At 41.1% G+C, this 22,648-nt stretch overlaps 1 long non-coding RNA gene across 1 annotated transcript in view; it reads left to right on the forward strand.

Moving 5' to 3' along the window:
* The window catches only part of LOC116760242, a 31,999-nt gene extending 9,709 nt beyond the window's left edge, over positions 1-22,290 (forward strand). The window contains exons 2-3 of the long non-coding RNA XR_004351689.1: positions 21,248-21,336; positions 22,242-22,290. This is a non-coding gene — a long non-coding RNA (uncharacterized LOC116760242). The remainder of the gene's footprint in view (positions 1-21,247; positions 21,337-22,241) is intronic.
* Positions 22,291-22,648: the final 358 nt, after the last annotated feature.

The raw sequence follows: 22,648 nt of genomic DNA on the forward strand, positions 1-22,648 counted from the left end.
TTGTGTGTGTATGTGTATGTGTGTGCATGTGTATATGTGTGTGTGGTGTTGTGTGTGTGTATGTGTGTGTGTGGTATTGTGTGTGTGTGTGGTGTTGTGTCTGTGTGTATGTGTGTGTGTGCGGTGTTGTGTGTGTGTGTGTGTGCATGTGTGTATGTGTGTGTGTGTGTCTCTGTGTGTGTGTGTGGTGTTGTGTGTCTGTGTGTATGTGTGTGTGTGCGGTGTTGTGTGTGTGTGTGTGGTGTTGTGTGTGTATGTGTGGTGGGGACCGGAACCTAACAAAGCAAGTCTAGGAAATTGAGAGCTGGCTTGTTAACAGGGAGAGCACCCCTGCACCTGGTGCTCAGCCCTGGGGGCCTTGGTGCCTGGAGTCAGGGGTCGGAGTGAGGCTGGCGGTACTGATGGTATCCAGAGATCCCCAACTTTGGATCGCTTGCTTACAGTGGTTTTCTCTTGCTTCACTATAAGCTAATAAACTCGAAGTCACATCTGGCCCTTAGTTCGCCTTTGGACATCAAACCAGGGAGGGTCTGATGGTGGCTGCCAACTCCGCCCAGCCCCAGTCCCCCCACCCATCTTTCCAGCCTGCACTTAATGGGTCCAAAGTCTGGCTGAAGGCTTCACGCCAAGCTCATGGGCTCTGGGAGTCCCTGGGGAGCCATGGGGGGCCTGGACGGCAGGGGCTGTGACGCCTCCAAATGTGTCTCGCTTGTGGTCTCAGGCAGGCGGCAAATACCATGGGGCAGCTTGGTCTTGGGCTCAGTTTCCACCCTCCCCACTGGCCACGCTGACCCAGGCCTCCCAACCCCATCTTGGCCTGTCCTCTGTGTCTGGGGACCCAGGGAAGAGGGCCTGATTGTGCAAGTTTGGATCCAGACCTCTGCTGTGGGGACTTTCTCTGGGCTCAAGAGGGAATTTGGGCCACGGGGTAGAGTAAATAGGCCATGTTCCTGGGAAGAACTGCCCTGACCAGCTGCTTGAGGTTGAGGGAGAGGGCCCGGTGTCCAGACCCAGAGCCAGGGGGCCAGGTCACTGGAGGATCATCTGGAAAAAGGGGAGACCGGACTCAGCCAAGGACTGGACTCCTCTCTTGGGCCTCACGCCTTCCCTGGCCCTTCATATGGTGCTTCAATCGTGGACCTGGTCCTTAAAGTCCCACAGGGCTGGAGAAGCTTCCCCTGAAGCTTGTTGGGGGCTGGCTCAGCTGTGGGATTAGGCTAGAATTGCGAGATAATGCTTAACCTTTCTGAGCCAGATGCTGAGAGGGAGCAGGGGCTTGTCCAAACTGGACAAGGCAGCCTGGAGTGCGTGTGGTGGGATTTGGGTCACTTAAGGGCTCCATCTGTCCTAATAGTACTGACTGTGGCTCTTCATCAGAATTAATTTTAAAGTCTCTGGAAGGTCAGAAACCTTCCTAGGATCATTCTAAGCCCAAGGAGGGTATTTTAGGAGAAGAATGTCCTTATTTAAAGCTGAAAAAATTAAAATAGTGTGATTCTTGCTGTTCTAGTAAATTTATCAATCCCCTATAATTTTCTTGACCCAAAAGATAACAAGCTGTGCTCTTAAAGAAAGACTTAACCACATCCTTCCCCTGTGCCATCTCTTTGCTGCCCCTCTCCCTCCAAAACACAGCTTTATAGCCCTGGCACAAATGGTCAGTCCAGCCCACAGCTCTAAGCATGGTTTCCCACCACTCTGAGTATGTAGACCCTAAATAGTTCAGGCTGCAATCTCTGGGAAACCCCTAATGTCCTTGGGCTAGAAGCTCCCACAATGACATATGATACCCCTGTGTTCACTCCCCCAAACTCTCTCCTCATATGGGGGGTGACTGCACTCATAGAGGGTCCTGGAACTGGAGGGCCAACATGCGGGCTTGGCTGTCATGGGGTCTTTCCCCTTTCAGATCATCCCTCCTCTGGATCCCACCAGCAAGAGTATAGCCATAGCGAGGTTCCCAGGTTTAAAAGCAGTCATATTGAGCCCATACGTGACCCAGGTCACGGCAAAGTCAGCATCGTGGCAAGGCCAATGAGCCTCTTGCTTCCCTGACGTGTTGATGATTTTCTGTTCTTCATTTCCACCCCTCTCCCAGATCCATTGCCCACCTTTCTCTGCCCTCTTCTGTGCCCCAGGAGGATGACAGCTCTGGACCACATCTTCCTGGGCTCCCTTGCTGACTGGTTTCTGATAGGATCCAGCTAGGGGAGGCACTTTCAGGGGGTCAGAGGGAGGAGAGAGAGATTAGGTACTTCTCCCTGCTCCTCCTTGCTTCAAAACTAATTCTTTGGTAATAGTTCCATGCCTCCATGACTACTGTTTCATCCAGGCGGCCCATTCTCCATGGCTCCAGCTCTCACTGGGCACTGGTTACTTTTTTCTTTCCCTTGGACCATTGAGGTTGAGGTGGTAATGATTTCCTGTCACTCCTATACTCCATTTTTGTTCCCTTAACCTTGCCCACACATCTGTCAATGACCTTTCTTCAAAGTCTCTTCTGGGAAAATTATATTTCCAGCTGGGACTCTGATGGACACATCTCACCTCTTCCATTTCCTAAACAGATAGCAATTCTCTGGCTAATAGGATCCTTGGGTCAGTTGCAGAGTCTCCCTGCCCATAATTCTTCCATTACTTCCTATATGAGACACCCAGGCTCTGATCCACTCTGTTCCTTCCATTTGGAGAAGATTCTACTCCCTCTCACCATCAGCCAGTCCTTTCAAAAGGGCCTGGTGGTGGACACTGGTGGACATTGTCAAGGCTATGGCCATACAGCTATGTCCTCTTCTGGCCATCATCAGGCAGGACTCCTGGGCATCTTCCTACCTGAAGGGAAACAGTGCCAGAGTGAAGAGCAGAAATGATGCAGGTGGATATTAAACAGGAAAGGAAAGAAGAGAAAAGAAAGACAGATGCATTAAAAAATTGTATGGACATCCCAGACACTAGTCAAATAGGAGAAGTATTTCCGTGTTGGTCAGGAGATGATGGAGCTGGTAGGAGGGAAGGGAAGGTAGAATGTGGTGCTCAAGATAAAGCCCAAACTCCTTGACATGCATGACATTCAATGACTTTCCTGGTCTGACTCACACTCAGCTTTGTAGACTTCCAGGCTACTGCCTGTGCACTCAGGCACCCCACATTTCCAAGCTACTTGCTCTCCCCCTAAGTCTCTGAGCTTTTCCCTCCGAATAGAAAATGCTTCTCTTTGAGATTTTTATTGCTGTGTAATGAGTATCACATAGGTAATGGCTTAAAACAACACCCATTTATGATCTCACTGTTCTATAGGTCAGGAGTCCAGACAGGCTCCACTGAGGTCTCTACTGAAAGTCTCACAAGGCCAAAATCAAAGTGTTGGCCAGGGTGGACTCAGATCTGGAGGCTCTGGGGAAGAATCTGCTTCCAGGTTCATTCAGGCTTTTGGGAGAATTCATTACCTCATGGTTGAAGGACTGAGGTCCTGGTGTCCTGGCTGGCTGTCAGCCAGGAGTCTCTTTTAGCTTCTTTAATCCATCCTCATCCCTTCCCCTGTGGTTTCTCCATCTGCAAAGCAGCCAAGGCATGTTGAGCCCTTCTCATGCTTCAGATCTCTCTGCATTACTCTTCTGGCACCAGCTAGATAAAATCCTTTGCTTTAAAGGGTTCGTGTGATTAGATTAGGCACATATGGACAATTTTCCTTTTGCCATATAATCATAGGAGTAATACCATCCATCTTAAAATTCTGCTCGCCACACTTTCTGTCCTTAGTTCAAATGCTACCACCACTGTAAAGTCTTCCTGGTTAATTCACTCAGAATTAACTGCTCTCCTAGCACATCACTGGCCCTCCATTCAACCTCTTATCTCATTGTATTCAATATTAATGAACAGTTTGAGAATAGGAACCATGTCCTACTCATCTTTGTATCTTCTGTTGCACCAATGCCTCCCACTTAGTAGGTGCTCAATAAACACTTATTAAAAGACAGGTAGGAAGGAAGGAAGAGAGGGAGAGAGGGAGAGAGAGAGGGAGGGAGGAAGGAAGGAAGGCAGGAAGGCAGAGGTAGAGGCTATAAGGGACATAATGTCTAGCACCTGAAAAGTCACCTAGTCTGAAGGATTACATCTCTATAAAGATATTGAGGACACTAGGACCACTTCATTTTTTTAAAAAAAATTTCCCCCTCTTCCTCCTGTTCCGGTTCCTACTTTTCCCCTTTCTCTTACTTCTCCTTCTTCCTCAAACTTGATTTGGAAGTTTCAGACTCAGCACTCATTTACTACACCAAGGGGTCAAGAATTAATGTTTGATACCTTTGTTTCCCAGCAAAGTGCATAGTCTATACGTTAAAAGAACCAATTCAAGAAATTCGTCCTAAATTTTGTAAGCCCAGGTGTCATTCCCTCTCTCAAAGGGCCGGGGTCAAGAGGCCAGGCCACAAAGGACAGAGTCAGGGCACCAGCTCCTCCTGCAGGGCTTCTAAGTTGGCCTTTTCTGATTCTTCTCACATGTTTCCAGTTTCCTGTTCTTCCTATCCCAGCCCCAGGTACCAAAATGGAGAGAGGTAACCCGATTAGGGAAATGCATTCTTTTCATGCATTGACACTTTAAAAAAACTAATAAGTGTAATGCACAGATATAGTAAACACAGAAACTGAGCAGAAAGATTAGAGAAAAGGTAAAAATCTCACTCTATGCAACCCTCACCCAACCTAAGTTTCAGACCCTAAGTTCGTAGAGGAACCTCTCTCCAAATGTTGTCTCCATTAACGGTTACTTATAACTCCTTCCAGAGAAAAAATTTTATGGTGCCTGCATTTTTTTTTTTTTTTTTTTTTTTTTTTTTTTTTTTTTTTTGCTGTACGCGGGCCTCTCACTGTTGTGGCCTCTCCCGCTGCGGAGCACAGGCTCCGGACGCGCAGGCTCAGTGGCCATGGCTCACTGGCCCAGCCGCTCCGCGGCATGTGGGATCCTCCCGGACCGGGGCACGAACCTGTGTCCCCTGCATCGGCAGGCGGACTCTCAACCACTGCGCCACCAGGGAAGCCCATGGTGCCTGCATTTTAAGCTCAATAATAATACTTCTGCAGCTAGTACACAGTTTAACTGGGGCCTGATTTCCATAAAGATCATTTTCTCTTCTCTGAACTATTAAGTCAATTTAGAAGCGGTTAACAAAACCATTTTCCAAGCAAATTAAAGTATCAAACCCATTTACAGTTCATCCAAGATGACGATGAACCATGTTATTTTAATCCCCCAGATAATAGCTTCCTCTTCTCCTCCCCACCGCCATGCCCTTCTCATCTCCCAGTTCATCTGTCTGCTACCCAGATGAAAGTAGTCAAGAAGTTCAGAAAGACATTTTCAAGGATGTTTCAATATTTTCTCTCCAGAAGATAGAATGTGGACAAAACCATCTCTCTGGTACTTTCCCATCTGCCTTGACCTCAGCCCTTCATGGATGCAGCAAGAAAGCAATGACTGAGACATTCAGATAATTAACAGCCATAGTGTCTAGACACAAGGATCCTTGTTAGTTGCAAAATAACATCCTTGCTAGTTACATTCTAATTTACCTGATAGGATATAATTTGGAACATTTATTGAAGTTGTGTTTGTGTGTGTGTGTGTGTATGTGTGTAACTTTGTTTTTATTCAGGTTGACAATCTTTCTGTTTTGTTTTGTTGGGTTTTTTTTTTGCAGTACGCGGGCTTCTCACTGTTGTGGCCTCTCTCGTTGCGGAGCACAGGCTCCGGACGCGCAGGCTCAGCGGCCATGGCTCACGGGCCCAGTCGCTCCGCGGCATGTGGGATCTTCCCGGACCAGGGCACGAACCCGTGTCCCCTGCATCGGCAGGCGGACTCCCAACCACTGTGTCACCAGGGAAGCCCAACCTTTCTGTTTATAAATAAAGCTTCAGTAGAAGCAAGTGAGGCCAGCGCTAGGTACAACTGGGCTGAGCAAGTTCTTAATTCAAAGACATATCCTAAGAGAGATCAAATGATCTAGATGTTGGGGGTCAACCTTGGGCAAAGGTCTCCATCTACTACTTCAGATACCTTTTTCATCCCCACTCCCATTATCTATACATCTTTTCTCTATTTATACCTTCATGGATCATCTTGACTCTGCAATCCTCTAAACTAGCTTTCAGACAATCTAAAATTCATTTAGGTATAAAGTCATTCATAAAACCTAAAGCAGGGCTTCCCTGGTGGCGCAGTGGTTAAGAATCCGCCTGCCAATGCAGGGGACACGGGTTCAAGCCCTGGTCCGGGAAAATCCCACATGCCGCGGAGCAGCTAAGCCCGTGCACCACAATTACTGAGCCTGCGCCCTAGAGCCCGCGAGCCACAACTACTGAAGCCCGCGCGCCTAGAGCCCGTGCTCCACAACAAGAGAAGCCACTGCAATGAGCCCATGCACCTCAATGAAGAGTAGCCCCCTCTCGCCGCAACTAAAGAAAGCCCACGTGGCAACGAAGACCCAACGCAGCCCCCCCAAAAAATATTTCCTCCTTCTAGAACTTGCAATCTCTTAAAAAAAAAACAAGCAAACCTAAAGCAGTATCTCCAAAAGTATAAGCAATAAAAAAATTTTCCACTCAGTGCTCCAGGGAACACTTCGGTTTGGAAAAGCCTGAACACTACATCTCCTGCTTGAAGAGTTCCAATACAGATTCATGCATGAAAGGCCCTGAGAAGTCTTGTGTTGAAAAAACCTATTAATGTTGGTTCCTTCATTCATTCAAATATTTAGAGTTTCCACAGTGTGCCACATGTTTTTCTAGGCACCAGAGCTATAGTTATGAATAGGATAGATATGGTTTCTCATTTTAATTGGTGGAGCAGATAATACACAAGTAACACTAGTAATTTCAGATAGTGTTAAAGATCGTTATGAAGAATGTTAACGGCATGGTCAAATGTGACATTTGAACCAAGGTCTGAATGAGTAGTCAGAAGCAGCCAGCTATGTGGAAAGCTGGGAAGAGCATCCCTGGCAGAGGGACTAGCAAATGCAAAGGTACTGAGGCTGGAGTGAGCTTTTGCATGTTTGGGTCTGAAAGATGGAAGACAGGTGCCCTAGACCAGAGAGAAGAAGAGTGGTACCAGGTGAGATCTGAGAGGCAGGAAGGGGCCAGATCATTCACAACCTTGTCATCTACAGTGAGCTATTTACCCAGCATTTTCCAACCTTATTTGATCACGGAACTTTTTTTTTTCTGGTATAAACATATCTGTTAACATCCCGTAGAACTCGTATGCTGCGGATTATAGGTTGCAAAACCCAGGTCTAAGGCATTATCTCTCTCAGAATGTTTGCATCTTTTTGGAGGAATCTGCTTTCTAACAGGGATTTATTCTGACAGAATAAAGCTCTGATGTAGAGTTGCAGACTTCAGCTAGCAGATTGGAGAGTATTTTCTTTTCTCCTTTTGAGTTTTGTTTGAATGATAAAACGTGCCTCAGTTGTCAAGGATTATTTTAAAAGTTTATGAAAGGTTATTTATGTAAATTATTGCTTCTGTAAGTTTTAAATGTTTTAATGTCGATGCTTCTTGAATGTTGGCTTTTTTATTGATATTATAGCCTAAAAAGTTTTGGAATGAGTGTGAAAGACAGAAAGAGAGAAAGGAGGGACAAGCCAATTAAGATTCTTCTGTGTGGATAAGAAGGGGGTTGGAGAGTTTTCAGCTATTATCATAGAGTTAAAGATAAAAGCCAGTTATTCCCTATCCTCATTGAAGAACGAATGAGCATAAGCCCAGTAAGAGGAATTGAAATCAGATATCAGGAAGACACTCAAGACAAGGAGAAGAATGTGGTACTGTACGGAATTACTGAGAAATCGTATAGATTGTTCTGGCGGCTGAAGAACTTATAAGGACATGGACAGGCTTCCCATCTGCCTGGGGAGATTTTAGTTTAACTTCCTGGAGTCTCATTTTGATGCCAAAGCAGGGGAAGTGACAGTAGGAGGGTAGGTAAGTTGGAGAAAAGACTATTTCAGAGTCTAGGAAAGTTAACGAGAAATAAGTTCACCACGTGGAAGAACTCAGCTTCCTAAGCAAATCAATAATATTAAGACAAAAAAAACAAAGGAATAATATCTGACATTTATTGAGTGCTCGCTACACCTCAGACAACTTGCTTAGTGCTTTATTTAATTTAATGCTCATGTACCTCAGTGGAGTAGGAAAAATTAGCGTGCCCGGTATTTTCACAGCAAGTATCTTTGCCACAAGGCTTTTCACCACCAATGCTTTCGCTGCATAACTAATTGACCATAAGGCAATTTTGCCATAAAAAGTAAAATAACAACAACAAAAAAGAGAGACATTAAAAAGGACATAATGAAACATGGAAAATGAATAGCAAAATTCAAAAGACTGTCATGAAATACAAAATATTTGAATAGATTTAAAATGTGTGCATAATCATGGCACTACTGCACAAATAACTGATTTTATTTCGTGGGTTGTACCAAAGCACATGGCTTCCAAGTCATTTGTTTATAGTATTTTATGCATTTTTTTTTTGCTTGTTGATTTGTCTCCTTGTTCAGCATTGCGCTTCTTCTTTTTCCATAAAGTTTCTTTATTCATTAAGGGATGTATCAATTTCCAAATCCTAGGTTACGTATGTGTAACTGAGCTTTATGTTGCCTTGTGAGAGCCTCTATACTGCTGGCTGTTCTTGGCATATGGTTACATGTCCGTTGATAGACGTTCCAAAGTTCTATGTGAAGTGTGGGTTCAACTCTGTGCCTTCAAATCATTGAAGAATTTGCAAAGTGATATGTTATCTTTTTCTAGTATAGTGTGCAACCTAGCTTTACACTCTCTTATTTCACACTTTCAGTAACTTTGATCACTGTATTTACCATCAAGTCGATATACGTCCACAGTTGTTATCATCCACTACTTTAAGACTGCCACATCTACTCGTCACTGTATAGACCATTATGAAAGCTAAGGTCTATGTAATATAAAAATGAGAGTACTATGTCAATGCCAAGGAGTTGAAACCAAACTGTCAAACCAAACTGCCAACCAGTTATTTTATCTTTTAAATTGCCTTACAGCCAATTAGTTATGCTATGAAAATGTTTACGGTCAAAATGCTTGTGGTAAAGGTGTCTATGGCAAAGACGTTTACAACAAAAGTACCTGGAATAAAAAAAAAAAAGATCCCAATTATATAAATGAAGAAGGTGGGGATTCAAGTGGTTAAATAACTAGCTCAAGGTCATGCGGTTGTTAAAGGGCAGGACTGAGATTTAAACTTAAATCAGCTTGAGTCCGGAACTACAATACTTAATCACTACCCTATACCGACAAAACATGGAGACAAAACATTGATCGTTAACTTGTTGGATCTGAAGGTAAGGTGGGAAAAAGGAATCTTTTTATCCCAGGTCTGGATACAGACCCTTAAGCAGAATATTTTTCTTGTCTTGAGATGGAAAGAACGCAAACAGCAGAACAATGAGAGGAAGACTGGAATGCTGTGAGTGGGCAAGTTTCCCCCCAAGAAGGCGATGAGGTGTTGGCCTGGAGAACCTCAGCTCGGATAACAGGATGGATTTGGGAAGTAGAGCCGGAGGCCGGGGAACTTGGACAGAGGTCCAGGTGTTAGCAAATCCAGTCCCAATGGGAATGGAATCGAGTGGATCTGACTGTGCCACGTCAGGAGGAAGCTTGTGCTCAGAAACGACAGGGAAGGTCCAGAGGGTACTCAGGAAGAAGACCACAATGACAATTACCTGGAATGACCCGACAGAAAATGAAAAGACTTTTTATTGATTTATTTATTTTTTTAATTATATATATATTTTTGCGGTACTCGGGCCTCTCACTGTTGTGGCCTCTCCCGTTGCGCAGCACAGGCTCCAGACGCGCAGGCTCAGCCACCATGGCTCACGGGCCCAGCCGCTCCGCGACATGTGGAATCTTCCCGGACCAGGGCTCGAACCCGTGTCCCCTGCATCAGCAGGCGGACTGTCAACCACTGCGCCACCAGGGAAGCCCGAAAATGAAAAGACTTTTAAACACAAATTGAAAATGAGAAATTGGGTGGACTGCATAGTAGAGTCAGCCTTAGTGAGAAGTGGAAAAGGGATTCTACCTACTAAATGTTCCCAGCTCACACTTAACCGTCAGAGATATGTCCACCGGGCTTCCTTGGGGGTGCAGTGGAAAAGAAGAGCCTGCCAGTGCAGGGCACACAGGTTCGAGCCCTGGCCGGGAAGATCCCACATGCCGCGGAGCAACTAAGCCCGTGCACCACAACTACTGAGCCTGCGCTCTAGAGCCCGCGAGCCACAACTACTGAAGCCCATGCACCTCGAGCCGGTGCTCCGCAACAAGAGAAGCCACCGCAATGAGAAGCCCGCGCACAGCAACCAAGAGTAGCCCCCGCTCGCTGCAACTAGAGAAAGCCTGAGCACAGCAACAAAGACCCAACGCAGCCAAAAATAAATAAATTAATTTAAAAAAGAAAAGAAAAGAAAAGAAATTTAAAAGAAATATGTCCACAGAAAGAAAGAAAGGAAGGAAGGAAGGAAGGGAAAAAAATGTCCACATAGCTTCTCATCAGCACATCTTTCATTGAGCTAGTTAGTTATTATTGACTAATGGGCACACATACAATACACAAAAGAAAGTACTATTACACACACAGTTAAACACTAATACTAATATTACAATGAATACTCATATACCTAGATTAAGAAAGAGAACAATATCGGTATATCAAAAGCCCCCGTATGCTCCTCCCCCCATACTTCACCATTATCCTAAACTTTGTGTTAATCATTTCCTTGTCTTTATAGTTTTGCCACCTGTGTATGTATCCCTGGATATTAGATCATCTAATTTTGCATATTTGGGACATTAAATAAATGAAACTCTTCTGTATGTATTCTTCTCTCGCTTGCCTCTTTTACTCAATGTATTTTGGAGATTTACCCATGTGGACATGTGTTGTTTTAGTGCCTTCATTTTTCACTGCCATGTGGTATTTCATTTTGCTTAACATACCACTATTTATGTATTCATTATGCCATTGATGGATATCTGTTTTTCCTCCAGGTTATTATTATTTTGGGGCTGTTGTAAATAATTTTGAGGTATATTTGAATAATTTCAAATATCTTGAACATTTTGTGCCTATCTCCTGGTGCACATGGACACGCGTTTCTCTAGAGCTCCTATCTAGGAGTGGATTTGTTGGTTGTAAAGTCTGAGCACATTAAACCTCACTAGGTAGTCATAAGCTTTCTGTGTTCTCTATTGCGGTTCCAATTTACCCTGCCTTCAGCAGTGGATTGGAGTTCTGATTGCCCCACGCCTTTGCTGAAACTGGAATTGACTGACTTTTTAATCTGGGAGGTGTGAAGTGGTATTTTATTGTGGTTTTAATTTGCATTTCCCTGATTAATAATGAAGTTGGACTCCTTCCCGGCCCCCCACCCAATATGTTTATGGAACATCTGTGTTTCCTCTACCATGAAATGCCTGTTCATGTCTTCTGCTCATCTTTTTATGTGATAATTTGTATTTTTCTTATGGACTCAAAGTTGTTCTTTATATATCCTTGATACAGATCCTTCATTGGTTATCTATGTGGCAAATATCTTGTTCCCCTCTTTGGCTTGTCTTTTTATTCGTTTGGTGGTATCTTTTTGTAAATTGAAGTTCTCCATTCAAATACAGTCAGATTTGTTAGTCGTTTTATTTAGTTTTTTAAAAAATTAAAAAAGTTACTTAGCCATAAAAAGGAACAAAATTGGGTCATTTGTTGAGATGTGGATGGATCTAGAGACTGTCATACAGAGTGAAGTAAGTCAGAAAGAGAAAAACAAATATCGTATATTAACGCATATATGTGGAACCTAGAGAAATGGTACAGGTGAACTGGTTTGCAGGGCAGAAATTGAGACACGAAGAGAACAAACGTGTGGACACCAAGGGGAGAAAGCAGTGCGGGGGTGGGGGGGTGGTGTGATGAATTGGGAGATTGTGATTGACAAGTATACACTGATGTGGATAAAATTGATGACTAGTAAGAACCTGCTGTATAAAAAAATAAATAAAATTAAATTAAAAAAATTTTTTTAATTTATTGGAAAATTTTAAAAATAAAAATTTTATAGTTGATTTACAATGTTGTGTTAGTTTCTGCTGTACAGCAAAGTAAATCAGTTATACATATACATAGATCCACTCCTTTTTTTATTTATTTATTTTTAAATTTTTTATCATTATTATTTTTTTTGCGGTACGCGGGCCTCTCACTGTTGTGGCCTCTCCCATTGCGGAGCACAGGCTCTGAGGCTCTGGACGCGCAGGCTCAGCGGCCATGGCTCACGGGCCCAGCCGCTCCACGGCATGTGGGATCTTCCCAGACCGGGGCACGAACCCGTGTCCCCTGCATCGGCAGGCAGACCCCCAACCACTGCACCACCAGGGAAGCCCCAGACCCACTCTTTTTTAGATTCTTTTCCCACCTAGGTCATTACAGAGTATTGAGTAGAGTCTTTTTCTTTAAGTTTGCCCATTTTCTTTTTTGTTTAAGGAATCCTCCTTTTAAACATTCAATGAACTTTTAATTTTAGAATAGCTTTAGATTTGTAGAAAAGTTGCGAGAGTCTTACAGATAGTTCTCAGGTACCCCACACCCAGTTTCCTCTAATGTTAACGTTTTACTTTATTACTACAGTGAATTTATCACAGCTAATGAGCAAATATTGATACAGCATGGTTATCTAAAGTCCATTTTAAAAAAATTTTATTGAAGTATAGTTGATTTACAAGGTTGTATTAATTTCTTCTGTGCAGCAAAGTGATTCAGTTATACATAAATATTCTTTTCCATTATGGTTTGTCACAGGATATCGAATATAGTTCCCTGTGCTATACAGTAGGACATTGTTGTTTATCCATCCTATGTATAATAGTTTGCCTATGCTAATCCCAAACTCCCCTTCCTTCCCTCCCCATCCCCCCTTCCCCTTTGGCAACCACATGTCTGTTCTTTATGTCTGTGAGTCTGTTTCTTTTTTGTAGATATGTTCATTTGTGTCGTATTTTAGATTCCACATATAAGTGATAACATATGGCATTCATCACTCTCTTTCTGACTTACTTTGCTTAGTATAATAATTTCTGGGTCCATCCATGTTGCTGCAAATGGCATTATTTCATTCGTTTTAATGGTTGAGTAATATTCCATTGTATACATGTACTACATCTTCTTTATCCATCCATCTAGGTTGTTTCCATGTCTTGGCTATTGTAAATAGTGTAAAGTCCATATTTCATTCAGATTTTCTTAGTTTTTCTGTTCCAGGATCCCATCCAGGATACTACATCACATTTAGTCCTCATGTCTCCTTAGGCTCCTCTAAACTATGACAATTTCTCAAACTTTCCTTGTTTTTGAGGATCTTGACCATTTTGAGGACTGGTCAAGTATTTTGTAGAATGTCCTTCAATTGGGATTTCTTTGTCTAAAAGAACTGTTAGACAGGATTATGGATTTTCAGAAAGAAGACTGCAGAGGTAAAGTGCCATTTTCATCATATCATATGAAGGGTATATGCTATTAATATGACTTATCATTGATTACATTAACCTTGATCCCCTGCCTGAGGTAGTGTTTTTCAGGTTTCTCCACTGTAAAGTTACATTCCCTACCCCTTTCCATACTGTATTCTTTAGAAGGAAGTCATAATGTACATACCACACTTAATAAGTAGGGAGTTATGCTTCATTTTCTTAAAGGGGGAGTATCTATAAAGTATTTAGAATTCTTCTGTATGGAAAGTGGTCTATCCTCCTCTATTTACTTATTCAATCGCTAATTAATATTTATTTATTTATCATGGATATTTATTTATGGAACATGAATAGTAGAAGCTTAGTTTCTCACTATTGGAGAGGTTACAGATAAGTAAGGGGACAAGGCTGGAATCAACCATGTAGCTCTTGATGAGAGTTGGAGACATTAATATGAACCCATGTTTAGCTTAATAGAGATACAGAAATAATTATAGATGTATGTATACACATGTATAGTATACATACATATATTTCCTAACTCTGTCTGCTGAGAGGGTCTACAGTACCCCAATAGCTATGAGCAGACCCAGTGCCAAGATTTTAATTTCTAATACCATTCTCCAATAAAAAGAACCAGGGATTTTTAGAGAAATGGCTTATTCTAGAACTGGGCAGGAAATATACAGGATGAGCCTGGAGCATCTTATAGTTCCAGAAGGTAAGGAAGTACTCAAAACCCCCCAGAATGATGGGGGTATGTTAAAGGGACACAGCAGCCTTCAGAGCTCCCCATGGCCAAAGCTGGAATAATTTTAACAACACAGTAAATGAGGGAGTATTGGATTATTACCCAAAGTATAAAAGAAATCCATTTTTAACGTGAAAGTCCTATTAGTAGTCTTCTATATTACCTACTAAGAGTTTTCTAGGTCTGCATTTTCCCATTTAAGGCTTGAATCAACTTGTAATGGGTTTGAGTGTACTGTTTGAGGTAGAGATCCAATTTAATCTTTTTCTAAAAGGATAACCATTTGTTCCAGCCTATTCAATAGTCCATCCTTTCCCCCACTAATATGCCATACTCATTCAGTTACAAATAGGTCTCCATACACGTGTGTCTCAATTCTGAGTCACTGATCTAGTTGTCTTTCTCTGCACTGATAACCCACAGTATTCATTATTAGAGTTTTGTATTATGATGATGTTGGGTAGAGTGAGTATCCCACCTTGTTCTTTTTTTTATCAGGACAATTTGCCCTGCATTTGGCTCTTGATTTTCCAAATAAACTTTAGAACTAGCTTACCCAGTTCCAAGAAAAGCTCTGTTGGGGTTTTTATTGGAATTGCATTGAATTCATTATTGCATTTGTAAATAATCGACAGCTTTATTATATTGAGTTGCCTTAGCCAAGAACATGCTGTATTTCTTCATTTATTTGATCTTCTCTAATATATTTCTATAGAGATTTATATTTTTCTCCTTGAAGAACTTGAACGCCTTTTGTTAGATTTTATTCCTAGGAACTTTATATTTTTGCTATTATTGTAAGGTGCTTCTTTTCACTCTTTTAACTTTTCCATCAGATAGTTCATGGTATATAGAAATGCAATTGCTTTTACATATTTCTATCCAGCAATTGTCCTAAATTGTTATTAATTCTAGAATTCGTTTGTAAATGATCTCGGGTTTTCCAAACAGATAATCACATCAACTACAAATAATGACGGTTTAGTTTTTTCCTTTCTAACCCTCATAGCTTTCACTTTTATTTCTTGACTTCATTTCTACTTCTTGACTTATATCAACTGTCTCAGACTTCCAGTATGATGTTGAATAGAACCAGTAATAATGGGCATTCTCACCTTGTTCTAGATCTTAACAGAAATATTTCAAAGTGTCATTATTAAGTATACTGTTTTACAAATGTTTTATCAGGTTAAGGAAGTTCCCATCTCTACCAAGCTTGCAAATTTTTTTTTAAAAATCAAGAATGAATGTTACATTTTATTGAACACATTTGGGGGGGCATCTGTTTAGATAGTCACGTGGCTCTTTCCCCTCTTTAATCTGTTAGTGTTTCACACATTGCTGGATTTGGTTTGCTAACATTTTGTCTAAGAGTTTTCTGTCTGTGTTTATGGGTGAGATTAGCTTGTAATTTTCCTTATACTGTTATTGTCTGGTTTTAGAATCAAAGTTATACTAGTCTCATAAAATGAGTTAAGGAATGTCTTTTCTTGAATGTTTTCTAGAACTTCCTACATGTACCACCTCTTGTGCCCACCTCACATCCTTTTTGCCCTCCAGCTATGGCAGCGATAACCAGGTTGGTACAGGTGTAACGTGACAGAATCTTGCCTCAGCTACCCCACCAATCTCTCACTTTCTGTCCTATGGCTTCTCCACTGTGGATGTTGAGGGGAGCCTGGAAAAATCCCTAGCACTTGAGGGTTTGCAAATCTGGAAGTTTAAGAAAGTTAATAACCTACGGGGCAACCCTTGACCAATGGAGGATGGAAACTGGTGGCTTTCCCCTTCCATCCCTTAGGCAAACAATTCTAAGGTACATTCCATGCAGCAAGATTGAGCCTTAGTTGCCCATAGTAGTGACTCCTTTGTGTTGGCTGTTCCTCCTTCCCTGTTTCATTTTTCCTGGTCCTCCATTTCCAAAATAAAATATTTCACTTTCCAAAATAAACCATCTACACCCAAATCCTTGACTCTGGCTTTGCTTTCTGGAGGAACCCAGGCCACAGCAACTACCTGTAATTAAGTTGTGTGGCCTGGTGTTTTCTTTGAGGGAACAGTTTTAACTGCCAGTTCAATTCTTTTTCTCTAATGCTTATACAACTATTCAGGTTTCTATTTCTTCTTTAGTCAGTTTTAGCAAATTGTATTGTTTTGCTAGGAATTTATCCACTTCCTTGAAAACTTCAAATTTATTGGCATAAATTTGTTTTTAATATTTTCTCAACTATTTAATTTCCACAGCATCTCCAGTTAGATCCCCTTTTCAACTGCTAATATTGTTTCTTTTCAACTTCTTTCTTTTTGTCTTGATTAATCTTGCTATAGGTTTGTCTATACTGTTTCAAAGAACCAACTTTTAACTTGTTGATTTATTTTCCCTATAATGTATCTTTTTCAACTTAATTTGGACCCTGTTCATTTTTTTTTTTCTTACACTTTTCTGGGGCCATTTTGCTTTTGTTCCTCCCTAACTTCTTAAACAAAATTCTTAGCACATTAATTCTAAGCTTTGAAATTTTTCTAATGTAAGCATTTGCAACTATAACATATGGACTTGGAAGCCACACTGGCTGAGTCCAAATCCTGGCTCTGCCACTTGCTAGCTGTGTGGCTTCATTCACTTTTCCGTGCTTCAATTTCCCCGTTTATGCCTGCCTCAAGGATTGTTATGAGAATTAAATGAGTAAAATATGTGGAGCTCATAAACCAATGCCTGCCACACAGTAAATCCTAAGTAAATGTTAGTATTATATATTTTCCTTTAAGTACTATTTTAGCTACTTCCATAAGTTTGGATACATAGTATGGTTATAATTAAATTCTTAGTAATTTCTCTTTTGCATTATAATTTATTCTTCAGAAGTGTGTTTTTAAAATGTTAGTTGTCAGTATTTACAGTTTTCCTACCCTCCTGGACCTATGAGAAGATTACACTTCATAGACCCCTGGGAGTTCATCATAGCCAAGGGACTTGCTTTGCTCAATGAAATGTGAGTGGAAGCATTTAAGAAAGCAGCATGCAATTTTCCATGCTCTTTCCCTTTCTGCAGGGATTGGAGAAATACATGTTGAGATACAGGTGCCACTAGGTCAGAGCAGTCTGGAACACAGAGTTCACACATAGTGGGCAGCTGCTCTGGAGGGCTCTCAACACCTTGAGCAAAAAATAAACTTGTGTCAAGCTACACAAGTTTTGATGCTGTTACCACACCATAATCTAGCCTATCCTACTTGATATTAATTCTATTTTAATTGAATTATGGTCCAAGAATACAATCTGTTTGAAAGTCATCCTTTAAAATGGTTGGGGCTGGATTTATGGCATACTATGTGTCCATTTTCCATAAACATTCCTTGAAACGTTTGAAAAGAATATTTATTCTCTAACTGTGTGTGCAATGTTCCTTCAATGCATATTAGATCAAGCTTGCAAACCAACTTCTCCATCCTCACTGATTTTTTGTTTCCTTAATCTATCAATTCCTGACAGAGGTAGTAAAAATTTCCCACTCTGATAGTGGGCTTATCATTTTCTTATCATCTTGTCTTCTTGTTCTATATTTTTGGGGCTATGTTATTAACACACACAAATTTAGAATTATTTTAGCTTCCTGATTAATTGACTCTTAACAGCTTATATCTGGAATTCTAAAAATCTGATCTAGCTTCATCCTTCACTGGAACATTTATTTAATTACAACTCCGGGATTATTGACATATTTTGATTTATTGCTACCATCTTACTAAGTGCTTTATCTTTTTTTTATGGATAGGTAAGGATATTGACAACAACACTGGAATAGCAGAGGAATTGAAAATGCTATACATTGATCAATGGGAAACTAGCTAAATTAATTATATTGCATATACACAATAAAATACCATGAAGAAAGCAAGCACATATATAGTCTTTGGTTGACCCATATACCATTCTAAGTGCTCTACATTACATATACTACCTCACATAATTTCCCAACAATACTACTACTATCCCATTTTACATATGAGACAAGAAGTTAAGTAACATGCCCAAAATGACACATATATATATATTTTTTTCTATGTCATAATATTGACATTCAGTCCAGTAATCTTCCTAAATGCTTTATCTTGATTTTTATATTCATTTCTTTATACTTTTCTTGACTTCTTTTGTTCCCCTTCACTTGAAGTTATCCACTTAGTATCATTTTTTTAATGATTAGCCTAGCTATTTCTTTATATTCATTCTTACTTTAATAAAGTGTGCAATGAATCAATTTCTGTGTCTCCCCCTTGAACAATACAAAGATCTTGAAAACACATTAAACTTAATCATCCCTACCCAACCTACCTGCTTTTATCATCGATTCTTTTAGTACTAGCCTTCCCCCACTACGCATAAATAAGACGTTATAATTACTATTTTAAACAGTTACTGTTTGTTGGGATTTACCTAGGTATTCACCAATCTCTTTACTCATCATTCCTTCTTGTATTGCAGATGGTCATTCTAAGATCATTTACCTCTGCTTGAAATAAATCCTTGAGAATTTCCTTTAAGTGAGGGTCTGTTGGTTATAAATGCTCTCAATTTTTACTGGAAAATATTTTTGCTTTCTTTCATTATTGAAAGATAGTTGCATTGATATAGGATTCTATGTCCATAGTAATTGTCTTTCAGCACCTTGAAGATACTGCTATATCCCTGTCTTCTGATCCGCATTTTTGCTGTTGAGAAGTCAGCCATAAGTCTAATCACCATTCCTTTGTCGGTGATCATTCTCCTTGCCAATGTTCACAATCTTTTCTTTCTTCTTTGATGTTTAGTTTCCTATGGTGTTCCTACACGTGAATTTTTTCTTATTTATCTTCTTGGCATTCACTGAGCTTCCAGAAGTTCTCTACAGTTCTGGAAACATCTCAGCCATTGTCTTTGAATATTACCTCTTTCCTATCCTTCAGTTTCATTCCAGAGCTCTAATTTGGCACAGTTCGATTTTCTCTCTCCTTTATGTCTTTTACTCTTTCATATTTTCCATATCTTGTCTTTGTGGATTACATTCTAGGTCATTTTTTCAGCTCTAGCTTCCGGGTTACTAATTTTTTCTTCAGCCATATCTAATCAACTATGAAATCTATCCACTGAGTTTTAAGATTCAACACCTATTATTTTTTATCCAGAAATTTTTTTTGCTTATTTTCCAAGTCCAATTAGTTATTTATAGTCTCTTATTTCCTGCTCACTTTTTTGAGTTTCTCTTTTGTTTCTTTAAAACAAACAAACAAAAACCTTATATTCTGTGCCTAAAACTTTAAATATCTAATGCCTTTGTGGGTCTATTTCTGCTGATTTTCACTCAACGTGCTTTATTTCCATGTGTGTTTTGTGACTTGGCCCATAAGCTGTAATTTTCCCTGAGGTTTCACCTGTGGCAAGCCTTTGAGTACTAGGATGTGGTTGAGTTCCTACAGAGAGGATTACAATTGATTCAGCAAGTTACCTGAATAGTACCAACCTAGGATAACTTTAAGTTTTTTGTTTGAGTTTTTGGTTTTTGCTTTTTGGGTTTTTTTTTTTTTTTTTTTTTTTTTTTTTGATCACATAGCACATGAATTTGGAGTGCAAACCCAGCTGAGCACTGGCTTGTGGTTGTGAATTCTGAGGGAATATTTATTATTTTTCCTACCATCCAGAATGACACAGACCAAATTCCTTGCTGCTCCTTTCTATATGGAGGTTTATTTCTCATTCTCTTTACACAGAGAGTTCTGGGGTATATCCTTTGAGAGCCCAAATTTATGCAGGATAATCCCTTGGCCAAACCTCTTGTCCCTTGACCTGTGAAACCATCAAAGTAAAATCTCAAGGTTCCCAAGACTCTCTCAGGGTGAAGACCAGCTTTGGTCCTTGTTTTCCAACCTGTGTTCCTATTTTCACTTCATTTTGAGTTCTGTAGATTTCTTTCTTTTGTGCTAGCTTGGTGATACATTTAAGATTAAATGTTGTTTAATTTAAATGGTTGTCTTTAAAATTTTTATTTCAACTGAAAGGGTCATTCAAGGTATCTAATCCATTGTGCTATTAGAAACGAAACATCTTTTTTAGACTGAGGTTGAGACAGAGGTAATGCAACCTTGACACATACAATTCTTTGTCAATTGTTCTGGTTCCAGCACCACTCGTCCTCAAGTGCCCTCTACTTAAAGGGTGTATGCTATTTGGGAGAAAGAAACATGGCAATAAATCCTTAATTGCTGCAGATCAAATGAAAATGTATAGTATAAGGCAGTAAGATAACAAGTGATTAGAGGGGAGACTATTATTAATCACAAAGCAGGAATTGTATCTCCTCACATTCAGGGGTTTGACAAGGAAGTAAACCAGCTGTAGGCACAAGATTAGCCTCTCTATCAGGCTAGATTGCATTGTCACAACTGACAGGGTATATGGTATCAGTCCACAGTCTAAGCCTCATGGAATGGGAGAGAAGATGGGAGAGTGAAGTAATGTAGAGACATGTGTTTCTCTAGAGTTCCAGCTCCCGACATGGCGGAAGTGGTTGAATTACTTTGATCATCTCTAGGAAGTTACGGTGGAGATTTTGGTATTTGCCTTTGGAATTCACTTCTAATTCCTGTCAAGATCAAGCATAAGGTTCTTGGGAAGAGAAGAGGACAGGGAACTGGGATACCAAGATTACTTCAAGGACACAGAACAAAGACTCAGTTGCTATAATTCATTGTACTGGGTCTAGCATCCTGCTTGGGAACTCCATCCCAACACTGTGAGGAGTGTACAGCTGGCGTTTTCATGCCTGGGCACCTGGACTACTTGCCTAAATGTTCTCTCTCAACTCATCCTCACCCCTATTTTGGGTTTCACTGGAAGGAAAGGCAGGGAGAATGTGGGGGAGTGTTGGCAACTGAGATACTATTCTCCTTTCTGGGCAGGTCCAAGTCATAGACTCACTGATCATCAGCCTCTGATGGCCTTCAAACTCCCCATTTCTTGACAGATGAGGAACCTGGTGATGAATAAGGTACAGAGGCATGTGAGATATGTGAAGTAAACTGGGGAGCAGAGGGAGGGCAGGAAAGAAGGATCTAGGGAGGAGTAACTGATTTGTCTGGACTGAGAAGATGGGTGGGAAAAAGGAGGGTTAAAGGGTAAAGAGATGGAAACCCCTGATGGTTCAGGCCTCTTCAACACATTCTTTCTGGGCTTGGCAGCTGGCGCTCAGAGGTCAGGCAACCCCTTCTTCCCAGGTTCCAGAAACCCTAACTGAGCGACACCTCTTCTCGAGAATGTGGGTGGAAGGAAGGTCCTTGGTGGTGCCCAAGTTAAGAATTTAAAGTCTATTCTCCTACTTCTAGTTACCCACAAGTGGCCACCACACCCTTTCTCCCAACCCTGGTAGCCACTGTTGGGAGAGCCTGTCCTGTTTCCCTCTCTGGTTTAATCTGGCTGGGGACCTGTGGCATCAGACTATTGGCAGCTGTGGTTCCAGACACACACCACAGTCAATTCCACCTGTATCTTGCCTCAGACTCTGCTTAAATAAGCCAATCAGATCAAATAATTTAGCTTCCCAGCCTTCAAGAGATTCTCCCTGCCCACCCCCCCACCCCCACCCCCACCCCCACACAAAGTGCTTCCATTTCTCCACAAAGCAGAGGGAAGAGGAGGCACAGGGTGGTGGAAAGAGCAAGACCTGGATTTCAAGGAAGGAGACTTGGCCTCTAGTCCCTGCTTTGCAACTCACCAATTATAAACTTGAATGGGTCACCTAAACTTGCTAAACACTCTGGGTCCAAATCCTGTTTCTCTGTTCTCTAGAGCAGAGATCTCCGAGGGAGGATATGTTACACAATCCACTGGGTATGGGAGGACAATATCAAAGACTTCCCTTTCCTTTTTTTTTTTTTTTCTTTTTTAAAAATTAAGCTTTAGGACTTCTCTGGTGGTGCAGTGGTTAAGAATCTGCCTGCCGATGCAGAGGACATGGGTTTGAGCCCTGGTCCAGGAAGATCCCACGTGCCGCAGAGCAACTAAGCCTGTGCGCCACAACTACTGAAGACTGCGCACCTAGAGCCCGTGCTCAGCAAAAAGAGAAGCCACCGCAATGAGAAGCCCATGCACCGCAATGAAGAATAGCCCCGGCTTGGTGCAACTAGAGAAAGCCCATGCACAGCAACGAAGACCGAACGCAGCCAAAAATAAAAATTAATTAAGTATTTAATTAAAAAAAATAAGCTTTAGTGTGTTTAACATACAGATTGACACTGAACCCTCACTTGGTCCTTGTATCAGATGGTCTCCATGTCAGGTATGTTGGGTGAGGTATCTGAGTG

The sequence above is a fragment of the Phocoena sinus genome, chromosome 10, assembly GCF_008692025.1.
Source record: "Phocoena sinus isolate mPhoSin1 chromosome 10, mPhoSin1.pri, whole genome shotgun sequence".
Lineage (NCBI taxonomy): Eukaryota > Metazoa > Chordata > Mammalia > Artiodactyla > Phocoenidae > Phocoena > Phocoena sinus.